The 15,736-nt window shown below is 46.1% G+C and overlaps 1 protein-coding gene across 1 annotated transcript in view; it reads right to left on the bottom strand.

The window, feature by feature from the left end:
- LOC144499280 (doublecortin domain-containing protein 1-like) overlaps positions 1 to 15,736 on the bottom strand; it is a 420,979-nt gene that overhangs the window by 39,018 nt on the left and 366,225 nt on the right. The gene's annotated exons all lie outside the window — the stretch shown is intronic.

The raw sequence follows: 15,736 nt of genomic DNA on the forward strand, positions 1-15,736 counted from the left end.
GAGTGCGCGAGTGAGTGTGATAGAGTGTGTGTGTGTGACAGAGTGTGTGTGTGAGTGTGACAGTGTGTGAGTGAGTGTGATAGAGTGTGTGTGTGAGTGTGACAGAGTGTGCGAGTGAGTGTGAGAGAATATAATAGATTTTCACCACCACAGAGAGTCTCTCTGTGAACTGGCATCATGACCTCCACCATTACCACCGAGTGCCAAGGTGATTTCAGAACCACCTTCATCACCTGTTGATTCACCCTCACCAACAGATAGGAACGGGCACCTCGACAGTCTCTATGACCATCCATTCCACGCGTTGGATGTGTCTCAGCCAGACTGATCCACCCCAATCCAGGCCATCTCCATTGAATTCTTCGCCCTCGCCAAATGCAACGCCAATGTGATCTCATGCTAGCCTGATATATATGGAGGGATAAATCTCTTCACTGTCTGTGCATCACAGTGCTCATTCACATCTCCTCTATGAGCACCTACCTGATATGTGTATACATTCTTTAAAGTTAAAAGTTTATTTATTCGTGTCATAAGTAGGCTTACATTAACACTGCAATGAAGTTAGTGTGAAAATCCCCTAGTCGCCACACTCCAGCGCCTGTTCGGATAAACTGTGGGAGAATTTAGCATGTACAATGTACCTAACCAGCATGTCTTTCAGACTGTGGGAGGAAACCAGAGCACCCGGAGGAAACCCACGCAGACACGGGGAGAGCGTGCAAACTCCACACAGACAGTGACCCAAGCCAGGAGTCGAACCCGGGTCCCTGGCACTATGAAGCAGCAATGCTAACCACTGTGCTACCGTGAAGTCTTGCACCTGAGTCGCCCAACCTGTGCTAGGCCCGCCTCTGGCCCCTAACTACTCCTGGGGTCACCCACCCTGACTCCTATTCTCGCCCCCGACTCCACCCTCAACCTCAAAACTCATTACAAAAGAAAGTACAAATGGCTGAGATTCAAACCTCACTGTCTGTCAATGCTAATGTCATGATGTGTCCATCTGACGAAGGAGCAGTGCTCCGAAAGCTTATGGTATTTGCTACCAAATAAACCTGCTGGACTTTAACCTGGTGTTGTGAGACTTCTTACTATGCTAATGTCATCAGGGACCATTTCTGTAGATAATAGGAACATCAATACTATGGTCATCTGACAGAAACCAGCTTATGATTTATTAAGGCACATCTTGAGAGCAGCAAGTCAGTAAGTCTGGGAGACAACGAGATGTCAGAGGGAAGAAATCCTGACCAGCAAAGAGAGTATCTTGCCCAGAATTCATCAGCAGGCAAAGAAGTGGGGCTATTCTTTTGCCTTTTAATTTGCAGGACCATGCCAGATTTTCACTACAGGAGCTTAATTTCATCTCAAATAGAGATCTCAAAGCCAGAAACTACTGTCTCTGTGAATTCATCACCAGAAACTTCCAGGCCACGATTCTCCCATCCCGCAGCGATAACTTTTAGCGCAGCAGGCCAGGAGATTCTCGTGTTGGCTGATTCACGGGGTTTGTGATGTGTTCCTGCCCTGATAACATCTCCCAGCACCAGATTTCTGGCAGCATCTGCTCTGTGCTGGAAATCGGCGGGGAGGTGCCAAGACCATTTAAATGGTCATTTAAATTTCATTAGCGGGCCCAGGACTGATGTCTCCAGGCACGCTAACATCCCCTCCCCCACCCCGTCAGAGTGGTTCAGTCCAGCAGGGATTACAGTAGCTCCTCAGTAATGGGGAACTAGTGGCCCGACCCCGCTGGAGTGAAGGGGGTGAGATCAGGTCCCCCCCCAGTGGAGGGACAGGCCCCTAGGCATTGGCACCCTGGCAGTACCAGCCTGGGCCCCCAGCACTGCCCAAGGGGCAAAGAGCCAATGCCCAGGGATCACCTTGGCACTGCCCATCAGGCTTCGGGCAGTGCCAAGGGGGCGGGGCCAATGGAATGGGGCCTGATGGGCCAATCGGTGGGGGCGGGGGTTGCTGCTGCCTCTCTGTATAGGGATCGGTGTGGGAGGGAGGGAGGCCAGCGATTGGGGCTGGCCATCGGGGTGGGGAGAGGGTCAGCCTGCTGGTGGGGGCGGTGTGGGGGGGCGGTCAGGATTGCAGGGGTGAGGTAGGGACTGTGGGAGGGAGGTGGGGGGCGGGAAGTCAGGACTGCGGGGTGGGGGGAGAGGGTTGGGACTGTGGGGTGGGGGCAGTTTGTTCCAGACACTCACCATCCTCTGTGTGAAAATATTGCCCCTCTGGACCCTTTTGTATCTCGGCCCCCTCTCACCTTAAACCTAGGCCCTCTAGTTTTAGACTCCCCTACCTTTGGGAAAAGATGTTGGCTATCTAACTGATCTATGCCCCTCATTATTTTACAGACCTCTATAAGCCTCCTACATTGCAGGGAAAAAGTCCTAGCCTATCCAGCCTCTCTTTATAACTCAAACCATCAAGTCCCGGTAGCATCCTAGTAAATCTTTTCTGCACTCTTTCTAGTTTAAGAACTGGAAAGGTCCTTGTAGTAGAGCAGAAAGAGGGTCCAATCAAACAGATACAAGAACACAACTGCTTTCTGGTTTTGTATTCAGACTTTGTTTGTATTTTGCAGATGTGTTTTGAACTAGAACATAGAACATAGAACATAGAACAGTACAGCACAGAACAGGCCCTTCGGCCCACGATGTTGTGCCGAGCTTTATCTGAAACCAAGATCAAGCTATCCCACTCCCTATCATCCTGGTGTGCTCCATGTGCCTATCCAATAACCGCTTAAATGTTTCTAAAGTGTCTGACTCCACTATCACTGCAGGCAGTCCATTCCACACCCCAACCACTCTCTGCGTAAAGAACCTACCTCTGATATCCGTCCTGTATCTCCCACCACGAACCCTATAGTTATGCCCCCTTGTAATAGCTCCATCCACCCGAGGAAATAGTCTTTGAACGTTCACTCTATCTATCCCCTTCATCATTTTATACACCTCTATTAAGTCTCCCCTCAGCCTCCTCCGCTCCAGAGAGAACAGCCCTAGCTCCCTCAACCTTTCCTCATATGACCTACCCTCCAAACCAGGCAGCATCCTGGTAAATCTCCTCTGCACTCTTTCCAGCGCTTCCACATCCTTCTTATAGTGAGGTGACCAGAACTGCACACAATATTCCAAATGTGGTCTCACCAAGGTCCTGTACAGTTGCAGCATAACCCCACGGCTCTTAAATTCCAACCCCCTGTTAATAAAAGCTAACACACTATAGGCCTTCTTCACAGCTCTATCCACTTGACTGGCAACCTTTAGAGATCTGTGGATATGGACCCCAAGATCTCTCTGTTCCTCCACAGTCTTCAGAACCCTACCTTTGACCCTGTAATCCACATTTAAATTTGTCCTACCAAAATGAATCACCTCACATTTATCAGGGTTAAACTCCATTTGCCATTTTTCAGCCCAGCTTTGCATCCTATCTATGTCTCTTTGCAGCCTACAACAGCCCTCCACCTCATCCACTACTCCACCAATCTTGGTGTCATCAGCAAATTTACTGATCCACCCTTCAGCCCCCTCCTCTAAGTCATTAATAAAAATCACAAAGAGCAGAGGACCAAGCACTGATCCCTGCGGCACACCGCTAGCAACCTGCCTCCAATCCGAAAATTTTCCATCGACCACCACCCTCTGTCTTCGGTCAGACAGCCAGTTACCTATCCAATCGGCCAACATTCCCTCTATCCCACACCTCCTCACTTTCATCATAAGCCGACCATGGGGGACCTTATCAAACGCCTTACTAAAATCCATGTATATGACATCAACTGCCCTACCTTCATCAACACACTTAGTTACCTCCTCAAAAAATTCTATCAAATTTGTGAGGCACGACTTGCCCTTCACGAATCCGTGCTGACTATCTCGGATTAATCCGCATCTTTCTAAATGGTCGTAAATCCCATCCCTAAGGACCCTTTCCATCAATTTACCAACCACCGAAGTAAGACTAACCGGTCTATAATTACCAGGGTCATTTCTATTCCCTTTCTTAAACAGAGGAACAACATTCGCCATTCTCCAGTCCTCTGGCACCATCCCCGTGGACAGCGAGGACCCAAAGATCAAAGCCAAAGGCTCTGCAATCTCATCCCTTGCCTCCCACAGAATCCTAGAATACATTTCATCAGGTTGGCATTGAAAATATGCAACATCCCTTATTATTCAGCTGAAATAATTCACAAATCTTTTACAGGGACGGCATTGACATGAGGTGTAGCTTTAAGGAAATCCTCGAGGCAAAAAACACAAAGTGAATTAATACGGGAAAGTTGAGTGCCATAATCTGCAACTCATCTTCTGACACTTCCTGATGCCAGATTGATTCCTCCAAGCTGCTTGTGGTTTAAGATCTGCACACTGCACTGGGCGGCATGGTGGCACAGTGGTTAGCACTACTGCCTCACAACTCCAGGGACCCGGATTCAATTCTGGCCTCAGGTCACTGTCTGTATGGTTTGCACATTCTCCCTGTGTCTGCGTGGGTTTCCTCCGGACGCTCCAGTTTCCTCCCACACCCTAAAGATGTGCGAGTTAGGTTGATTGGCCGTGCTGAATTGGCACTTTGGGCGGGATTTTCCAGTCAAGCTCGCCCCAAAACCGGAAAATCCCACCCGAGGCCTGCCTCCCGCCTCCCCCTCCTGCTACGATTCCCATGGCGGGCAGAATGAGAAAATTTCCCCCCTTAGTGACAGGGGGACTAGCAGGGTAAATACACGGGTTATGGGGATAGGGTCTGGGTGGGATTGTTGTTGATTACAGATTACCATTTTTCACATTCCAATCTGTAATTACCTTGCAATTGTATCTTTGCCTATATATGCCGTGTTTGTGAACCTACCTCCACACACCTGATGAAGGAGCAATGCTCCAAAAGCTCGTGATTCCAAATAAACTTGTTGGACTTTAACCTGATGTTGTGAGAAAGCTTACTGTCCTAAAGTGGTTTATTGCCAATGAAGATGGGTGGCACGGTGGCATTGCTGCCTCACAGCACCAGGGACCCAGGTTCGATTCCCGGCTTGGGTCACTGTCTGGAGTTTGCATGTCCTCCCCGTGTCTGCATGGGTTTCCTTCAGGTGCTCCGGTTTCCTCCCACAGTCCAAAAGACGTGCTGGTTAGGTGCATTGGCCATGTTAAATTCTCCCTCAGTGTACCCGAACAGGCGCTGGAGTGTGGTGACTAGGGGATTTGCACAGTAACTTCATTGTGATGTTAATGTAAGCCTACTTGCGACTAATAAATAAACTTTAATTACCTTTGCATTTAATTGTTGTAATGTCGGGAAACGTGGTAAACAATTTGGATAGAGCAAACAAAAATATGATAATGACCTTGATGATCTGTTTTTAGTGATAATGACTGAGGGATAAATATTATGAAGTGGAGATGCCGGCATTGGACTGGGGTAAACACAGTAAGAAGTTTAACCACACCAGGTTAAAGTCCAACAGGTTTATTTTTGCTACCAAATAAACCTGTTGGACTTTAACCTGGTGTTGTTAAACTTCTTACTGGATAAATATTAGCCAGGTCCCTGGGGAGAATTCCCCATCTTCTACTGCAGAATAGTGCCAAGGATCTTTTATGCTGACCACAAGAGGGCAGACAAGGCCTCGGTTTGTCACCTCAGCCTGAAGACAGGACCTCAAACAGTGCCGCACTCGCTCAGCATTCATACCTCAGCCTAGATTTTTGTGCTCAGCTCTCTAGGGTGCAACAGATCCCCACCGCTCCAACTCGGATGCGAGACAGCTACCTGAACAGCCATTGCTGACAGCCAAATAAACCTGTTGGGACTTTAACCTGGTGTTGTGAGACTTCTTAGTGTGCCCACCCCAGTCCAACGCCGGCATCTCCACATCACAGTCAGGACACCGAGAGCATGGAACAAGCTTCATTTTCTACCTGGTACTCAACAGCTTAACCAGAGTTTCTTTAACTGGCAAGCTGCAAACCTTTTGAGGTGATTGTGTTTTGTGTGGAGCCTATAGGAATTGGATGCCCCCTGCAACACTCCCACCCCCCCCCCCCCCCCCCACCCCCACACCCCCCAATCCTGGTTCAACGAGTTACTATTGGCATTCATTTGTCATTTTCGGATAAATTGTCGACTGATTTTGAATCAGGTCGGGACCACACAACGGTTCAGGACTCCTGGTGACCCCCCCCCCCCATGTGCACACAAACAACGTCACACACATGCGGGCATAAGTCCGAATTCTCTCTGATCTCTGCCCTTCTGCCTTTGAAGAGTCTAACCATTTGTGAGTGCCACCAAATAAGACAAAAAATACCACGAAAGCTGCCCAATCCCGATAAAGACCATCTGTGGAAAGTGGGTGCCTGAGCCTGCCCGACGCCCAATAGCCCCGACTCCCACCCCCCCCACTACGGGAGGCCAGGGATCAGTAATAAGTTACTGTTGGGGCAAATCTCAAAATTGGACCTTTGCGCGTTCGTCTTTGGTGTCGTTTAAATGTGGAACTTGCCATCGCACGGTGGCGATGAGCAACTTTTGCGTTTCAGGGGAAGCTAAGTAAGTGCAGGTGGCACAAAAAAAAAAGGAGGACATGTTGGGAGGGTGGGATGCAGTAGGAGGCCCATGTGGAGCATAAACACTAGCTTGCATCTGTTGGGCCGAATGGCCTGCATCTATGCTGCTTCATGTAAAATTCCCATGTTGCAGATCCTTTAAAAATCGGTAATATTCATGGTACTGGACTCGATCGTGATTACCTCTTTGGCAACTGAAAGCACACAGGTACATAGGGCCCTCTAAAGGTGTCTGATGGTATTTCTGGTGTTCGGATACTACTGACTGATTTCAATACAAAAGAAAGCTGATTAAATTAGTTTTTTTTTAATAGCCTAGTTTCTGCACTCAACCGTGAAGCAAGAGTGCTCAGTGCTGACCTCGAAGAAAGCAGCACACAAAGATCTGGAGATGGATTTCCATTCTTCCCAACATCTTCCCAATCTGGCGCCAAGTCAAGGGGAATTCCAGCTTTGTCACCGTCATGGTGTCAGCAAGATTGGCGAACAACCAATCGTTGTGAGATATTCTCACCGACAACAAAGCAGAAAATTAAAGAGCACTGAATGCCTTCGCTTTTAATTTACATTTTTAAATGGTGCAATAAATGGTTATGATTCCATATTAAGGCATAGGCACAGTGTGCCAAACCTTGCTTTGTGTGTGGCACAGTGGTTGGCACTGCTGCCTCACAGCACCAGGGGCCCTGGTTCAATTGCGGCCTCGGGTGACTGTGTGTAGTTTGCACGTTCTCCCCGTGTCTGCTCCAGTTTCCACCCACAGTCCAAAGATCATAGAACATAGAACAGTACAGCACAGAACAGGCCCTTCGGCCCACGATGTTGTGCCGAGCTTTATCTGAAACCAAGATCAGGCTATCCCACTCCCTATCATCCTGGTGTGCTCCATGTGCCTATCCAATAACCACTTAAATGTTCCTAAAGTGTCTGACTCCACTATGTTGGATGTGCAGGTTAGGTGGATTGACCATGCTAAATTGCCCCTTAGTGTCAGGGGGATAAGCAGGGTAAATACGTGGGGTTATGGGGAAAGGGCCTGGATGGGATTGTTGCCAGTATGGGCTCGTTGGGCTGAATGGTCTCCTTCTGCACTGTAGGGATTCTATGATTCTAATATATGATAAACAAACTTTAAAAGTAGATATTATTTGAAAAATACAATGGATTTTTCTTTACCAAGATGGAGCAATTTGACATTTCCCACAAGTCTAGGGTTTTTCAGGACCAGTGAGGGTGTTTAGCCATAATTATGAAGTTAGTGTGCCATTAAATACCCAGTTACACCTTATAAACAAGGTGTAACGTTTTCAGGGGTTTTTGCAGTGAGAGTAAAAGCAGATGTTTTCATCAATTCACTGATTACTTGGAGCAGTCTGGGGGAATCACTAAGCACAACCTTTGGAGGAATTGAGTCACTTAGAGCAAATTTTGGATTGCTGCATTATTCTGCACTTGTGCAGACTCCTCAAGTTTCAGTAAGCTTCAGTGGAATAACGGCTGTAAATGCTGACAATCTCACCATCGTTACTACTGCAAAATCTGGTGCTAAGTCTATGTCGCTCCTGGAAATAATTGGAATGTGCTTCAAAATGTACAGTGATCCTATCATTTCACTGGCTAATTAAGTTAGTAGGTGGAAGGCTAATTGCTGAATAGACAGTGCAAATCATGCAAACAGTCTCAGTCCACTTCAGTTGCACCATCATTTAAGGCCTCACTTCCAGCCACTTGGGCTCCAAACTCCAGAGGTCCCTCCCAAAGCCCCTTTGTCCCTCCACCTCATTCTCCTCCTTTACAAAGTACCTTCAAGCCTACATTGTTGAACAAGCCTATTCTAATGCCCTAGATTATACTGTGAAAATAATGGTAAGGCTAAAGGTGCATTCCCTAAATTATATGCAAATCAGCCAGTAACATCTGAAGATTTTGATTTGATTTGACTTATTATTGTCACATTTATAGGACACAGTGTAAAGTATTGTTTCTTGTGTGTGATACAGGCAAAGCATAGTGTTCATAGAGTACATAGGGGAGAAGGAAAGGAGAGAGTGCACATAGTGTTGAAGTTATAGAACATAGAACATAGAACATTACAGCGCAGAACAGGCCCTTCGGCCCACGATGTTGCACCGACCAGTTAAAAAAAAAACTGTGACCCTCCAACCTAAACCAATTTCTTTTCGTCCATGAACCTATCTACGGATCTCTTAAACGCCCCCAAACTAGGCGCATTTACAACTGATGCTGGCAGGGCATTCCAATCCCTCACCACCCTCTGGGTAAAGAACCTACCCCTGACATCGGTTCTATAACTACCCCCCCTCAATTTAAAGCCATGCCCCCTCGTGCTGGATTTCTCCATCAGAGGAAAAAGGCTATCACTATCCACCCTATCTAAACCTCTAATCATCTTATATGTTTCAATAAGATCCCCTCTTAGCCGCCGCCTTTCCAGCGAAAACAATCCCAAATCCCTCAGCCTCTCCTCATAGGATCTCCCCTCCATACCAGGCAACATCCTGGTAAACCTCCTCTGCACCCTCTCCAAACGGTTGAGGCCGTCTTAGGGCTAGGATCTGGACGGCCTCAACCGGGATATTGGGTTCATGTCACACTATTTGTAACTCCCACAGTTGCGTGGACCTGCAGAGTTTCACTGGCTGTCTTGTCTGGAGACAATACACATCTTTTTAGCCTGTCTTGATGCTCTCTCCACTCACATTGTTTCGTTTCTTAAAGACTTGATTAGTTGTAAGTATTCGCATTCCAACCATTATTCATGTAAATTGAGTCTGTGTCTTTATAAGCTCTGTTTGTGAACAGAATTCCCACTCACCTGAAGAAGGGGCTAAGAGCTCCGAAAGCTTGTGTGACTTTTGCTACCAAATAAACCTGTTGGACTTTAACCTGGTGTTGTTAAACTTCTTACAGTATTTATTGCCCATCCCTAGTTGTCCTTGATTGATAGTGGCTTGCTTGGCCATTTCAGAGGGCAGTTAAGAGTCAACCACATTGCTGTGGCTCTGGAGTCACATGTAGGTCAGACCAGGTAAAAACAGGTGAAGCATTTGAAGAATACAGGGAAAGGAGAAAAGAACTCAAACAGGGAGTTGGGAGGACAAAAAGGAGTCACAAAATGTCCTTGGCAGGCAGGATTAAGGAGAGTCCCAAGGCATTTCATACATATATTAGGAACAAGAGGATAGCTGGAGAAAGAATTGGTCCAGTCAAGGACAGAGAATGGAAATTATGCGTCGAACCATAGCAAGTGAGTGAGATCCTTAATAAGTACTTTGCATCGGTATTCACAAAGGAGAGGGACACGTTGATTGACGATGTCTCAGAGGGATATGTAAACCCTCTAGAACAAGTTACGAGGGAGGAAGTGTTAGGTGTATTAAAAAGCAATAAGGTAGACAAATCCCCGGGGTCAGATGGCATCTGTCCCAGATTACTAAGGGAGACAAGAGAGGAAATTGCTGGGCCTCTAACAGAAATGTTTGTTTCCTCGTTGGCTACAGGTGAGGCTCCAGAGGATTGGAGGATAGCCAGTGCTGTCCTGTTATTTAAAAAGGATAGCAGGGAAAACCTGGGTAATTATAGGCCAATGAGTTTGATATCAATGATAATGAAATTGTTGGACAAGATTCTTAGGGCTAGGATCTATACACTTTTGGAACTGAATGGTCTTATTAGCGAGAGACAGCATGGTTTTGTACGAGGGAGGTCACGTCTCACGAATTTGATTGAGTGTTTTGAGGAGGTGACAAAAATGATTGACGAGGGAATGGCCGTGGATGATGTCTACATGGACTTTACTAAAGCATTTGACAAGGTCCCTCATGGCAGGCTGGTGCAAAAGGTTAAATCACATGGAATCAAGGGTGAACTAGCTAGATGGATTCAGAACTGGCTTGGCCATAGAAGACAGAGGGTAAAGGTGGAAGGGTGTTTTTCTGAATGGAGGTCTGTAACTAGTGGTGTTCCGCAGGGATCAGTGCTGGGACCTCTGTTGTTTATAATATATATAAATGACTTGGAAGAAAACATAGGTGGTCTGATTAGCAAGTTTGGGATGAAACTAAAATTGCTGGAGTTGCGGATAATGATGAAGATTGTCAGAGAATACAGCAGGATATAGATAGGCTGGAAAATTGGGCAGAGAAATGGCAGATGGAATTTAATCCAGACAAATGCAAGGTGATGCATTTTGGTAGATCCAATTCAGGTGGGAACTATAAAATAAATGGCAGAACCATCAGGAACATAGACACTCAGAGAGATCTGGGCGTGTAGGTCCACTGATCCTTAAAAGTGGCAGCACAGGTGGAAAAGGTGGTGAAGAAAGCATATGGCTTGCCTTCATTGGCCGAGGCATCGAGTTTAGAAGTTGGCAAGTTATGTTACCGTTATATAAAATATTGATTAGGCCATATTTGGAATACTGTGTCCACTTCTGGTCACCACACTACCAGAAGGACATGGAGGTTTTGGAGGGAATACAGAAAAGGTTTACCAGGATGTTGGCTGGTATGGATGTCCCACACTGGCATTCCTCAGTCAGGGCACTGAGTATAGGAGTATACGCTACAGTTGTATAAGTCGTTGGTGAGGCCGGGCTTGGAGTATTATGTACATCTTTGGTCACCTTGCTATAGGAAAAACACTGATAAAGTGGAAAGAGTGCAAAGAAGATTTATGAGGATGTTGTCAGGACTAGTGGGCTTGAGGTGTATAAAATCATGAGGGGCATAGATAGGATGAACTCACATAGTCTTTTTCCCAGGGAAGGGGAATTGAAAACTAGAGGCCACAGATTTAAGGTGAGAGGGGACAGGTTTTTAAAGGGACCCAAGGGGCAAGTTCTTCACGCAGAGTGGGGTTTGTGTATGGAATGAGCTGCCAGAGATAGTGGTTGAGGCAGGTACAATAGCAACATTCTAAAAAGCATTTGGATAAGTACATGGATGGGAAAGGATTAGAGGGATATGGGCCAAACGCGGGCAATAGGGACTAGCTGGGAAGGCACCAGGATTGGCATGGACTGGTTGGGCCGAAGGGCCTGTTGCAGTGCTGTATTGCTCTATGAATCGATGACTCTATAAATGAATTTTAAAAAATACATTTTGCAATGATTGGGAACATTTGGTGTTGATTCCCTCCAGGCTACTTTGCTTTAATTAATGCTGGCAGAAAAAAAGCATTGGCATAAATGACAGAATAAGCTGCAGGCTTCTTGTATCTCAAAGGTAAGCATATTCCGAACCTGTAATTAATTAATTACTTAAGTTGCGGCCGAGAATATGGCTCTCTAGAAGATAGCCACTTGTTTTCGCTTGTAATGTGCTGTTACACTGTGTTCTGCAGCTTTAAATTCCTGAACTTGATTACGAGGAGGCTAAAACATTCATGGCTGAATTTCGTATTGCACTGAGGCACATGAGAAAGAGCTGATCACTGGCCCTCCTATAGTCAGAGTGCACGACAGATACTTCTTCATTGTTCTCAACACTGGGCTCTACTTTCACTGGACGTGACGAGAAGCTTGCAGGCTGCAAGGTGAACAATGGGTTCTTTCGCAGAGAAACCTGTGCAGGAAGTAATACGGATATGGGCTGAAAAATTCAGTTGTTTAGCACTCATCCTTTTAATGATATTGTCACGCTGAGGTGTGGATGGGTGGGATGGCTCCCCGCTTTTCCCTCTCCTTGTTTAACTGCAACAGTTTTTTTGAAGATCCTGTGAGTGGTTAATTGTTTATGCGCTGTGACCATAAACGACACAATCAAACTAGAGATCTTTTGCCTCGACACGGTCCATATCCTTCTTTTCCCCGCCTATTCATGTATCTGTCAAGATTCCTCTTAAACATTGCTATTGTGATCTGAAGATAAAGTTTATTCAGTAGTCACAAGTAGACATACATTCCCACTGTAGTGAAGTTACTGTGAAAACCCCTAGTTGCCACACCTATTCGAGTACACTGAGGAAGAATTTAGCATGGCCAATGCAACTAACCAGCACGTCTTTCGGACTGCGGGAGGAAACCAGAGCACCCAGAGGAAACCCACGCAGACGCAGGGAGAATGTGCAAACTCCACACAGACACTGACCCAAGCCAAGAATCGAACCCAGGTCGCTGACACTGTGAGGCAGCCGTGCTAACCACTGTGCCACCGTGCCGCCCTATCCCAAGGTTTTCCAAGAAGAACTGGATAAAATAAAGGGGTTCCAAGCTAAGTTATGCATAGACCCCAAAGCCACGCTGAAGTACTACTGAGCAAGACCAGTCCCTTATACCATGTTGGAAAAGGTGGAAGCATGTTACAGTATGGCAGCCGAGCAACAGAATGGTTGTTAGTTCAAATCCCACTGCGATAAGTTGTAAACATAAACGCCAGAGTGTAGCAACTAGGGATTTTCACAGTAGCTTCATTGCAGTGTTAATGTAAGCCTACTTGTGACACTAATAAATAAACTTTAAACTTAGTTTCAAAATATCTGGAAGTATGTGGACTGTGACCAGAAAAAATTACTATAAGATTTGCCAAATTTTCAAAAGAAGAAAATTGGGCACTAATATTCTTGAGGGAAGGAACTGTTTTCATTGCTCTTACACTTGATGATAGTCCCAGACAATCCTTTGGTTGACTCTGACTGCCAGGGTAACCAGCGGTGGACGCTACAAATAAATATTAATCTCTCATCTGAGAACAGATTTAAATAAAACCTATTCACTCGAACTGAATCTACTCATTGCTTCACTTAGAAGTCCTCAATCCTACTCTTTTGTTCTCAAGCAATATATGAGAATTTTGGACAAGAACCCTGAACATAACCCTAAAAGAGGAGCCAGGCCATTCCGGAATAAAATCAGGAAGCATTCCCAGAAATCAAAGAGCGGATGGCTGGAATTGAAACCGGGTTCCTGGTGTTGCGAGGCAACAGTGCTAACCACTTTGCCATCATGCCACCCATGTTGGCATTCATTGCCAGTGGGGAAACAAAGTTGTAAGGGAGGAGATCAAAAGCCAGATGGAAGATCAGAAGATGCAGTTGGAGAGCACAGAGGAGTGGGGAGGGATTAAAAAGATAGGGCTGAAAATAGGAGATCATTAGTGTTAGGGGTAATGTTTGGTTGAGGGTGGGGTAAGAGTGGAAGATGCTGAGCTAGATCCAGCAGTCAAGTTGATTTTTTAACAATTAATTTGTGGGATATGAGCATTGTTGGCAAGGCCAGTCCATGTGATGTAGGTACACCCACAGCGCTGTTGGACAAAGAGTTCCAGGATTTTGACCCAGCGACAAAGAAGGAGTGGCAATATAGCTCCAGCTGTGTGATTTGGAGGGGGCATGGAGGTACTGATGTTCCCATGGGTCTGATGTCCTTTGCCTTCTAGATGGAAGTTGGAGGTTTGGAATGTGCTGTCAAAGGTAGCATAGCGAGTTGCCATTGTGCATCTTGTGGATGGTACACATTGCAGCCACTGTTCAGAGTGAAGGATAACATGAATGTTTAAGCTGGCGAATGGAGGCAGCTTTGTCCGAGGTGGTACCAAGCATCTTGAGTGTTTTAGGGGTGGCACTCATCCAGGCAAACAAAGAATATTCTGACGTTCTCCTGATTTATACCTTGCCGGATCCAACAGTTTTATCCTCTTCTTGGCTGCTGGGTTTCCTGAGGCCTGGGAAACCTAGCCAGCCAGGGTTGAATTTAAAATGGCAATTAAATCTGAGGCATGCAGGCCCATTGTGGTCTTTAAATGACAGACCTGCTTCTGAAAGTGAGTTAGTTGCCATCCATCCCAACCACTGTTAAAACTGAAGGCTTGAGACAAGGGGATGGGTGGATTGGAGGCAGGTTGGGTATTTGGTTTGACATTTTTAATGTATCAACATCCCAAATCCACACATTATTGCAGGATAAAATTCCCCTCAATTTTTCGGGGCAATGCTGCCTAACTAGTGGAATGTGTTTCTTCAGTATTTTCTGTTCCTATTGCAAAAGTCATAAAAACATAGAAACATAGAGGATAGAAGCAGGAGTTGGCCTTTCGGTGAGTCTGCTCCGTCATTCATTTTGATCATGGCTGATCATCAAATTCAATATCCTGATCCCACCTTCCCCCTGCTTGATCCCTTTAGCCCCAAGAGCTATATCTAATTCCTTCTTGAAATCAGACAATGTTTTGGCCTCAGTGGTAAATCTGTGAATTCCACAGATTTACCACCCTCTGGGTGAAGAAATTTCTCCTCACCTCAGTCCTAAAAGGTTTATCCCTTATCTTCAAACTATGACCTTTAGTTCTGGACTCCCCCATCATCGGGAACATTCCTTCTGACTCTACCCTGTCTAACCCTGTTAGAATTGTATACGTTTCTATGAGATCCCTCTCACTTTTCTAAACTCCAATGAATACAATCCTAACCAACTTAATCTCTCCTCATATGTCAGACCTGCCATCCAGGAATTAGCCCGGTAAACCTTCGCTGCACTCGCTCTACAGCAAGGACATCCCTCCTCTGAGAAGAACACCAAAACTGCACACAATACTCCAAGTGTGGCCTCACCAAGCCCTATACAATTGCAGCGAAACATCACAATTCCTATATTCAAATCCTCTCGCTGTGAAGGCCAGCATGCCATTTGCCTTCTTTACTGCCTGCTGTTCAGACAGAGAACAGGAATGAGACAGAGAATCTGGTGAATTGGTGCAGCAACAATAATCTCTCCCTCAACTACAACAAAATGAAGGAGATTGTCGTCGACTTCAGGAAGCGTAAAGGAGAACATGCCCCTGTCTACATCAACGGGAACGAAATAGAAAGGGTCGAGAGCTTCAGGTTTTTAGGTGTCCAGATCACCAACAACCTGTCTTGGTCCTCCTATACCGACACTATAGTTAAGAAAGCCCACAAACGTCTCTACTTTCTCAGAAGACTAAGGAAATTTGGCATGTCAGCTACGATTCTCACCGACTTTTGCAGATGCACCATGCATTCTTTCTGGTTGTATCATAGCTTGGTATGACTCCTGCTCTGCCCAAGACCGCAAGGAACTACAAAAGGTCGTGAATGTAGCCCAATCCATCACACAAACCAGCCTCCCGTCCATTGACTCTATCTACACTTCCCACTGCCTCGGCAAAGCA

Source organism: Mustelus asterias, chromosome 9 (genome assembly GCF_964213995.1).
Source record: "Mustelus asterias chromosome 9, sMusAst1.hap1.1, whole genome shotgun sequence".
In the NCBI taxonomy this organism is placed as follows: Eukaryota; Metazoa; Chordata; class Chondrichthyes; order Carcharhiniformes; family Triakidae; genus Mustelus; species Mustelus asterias.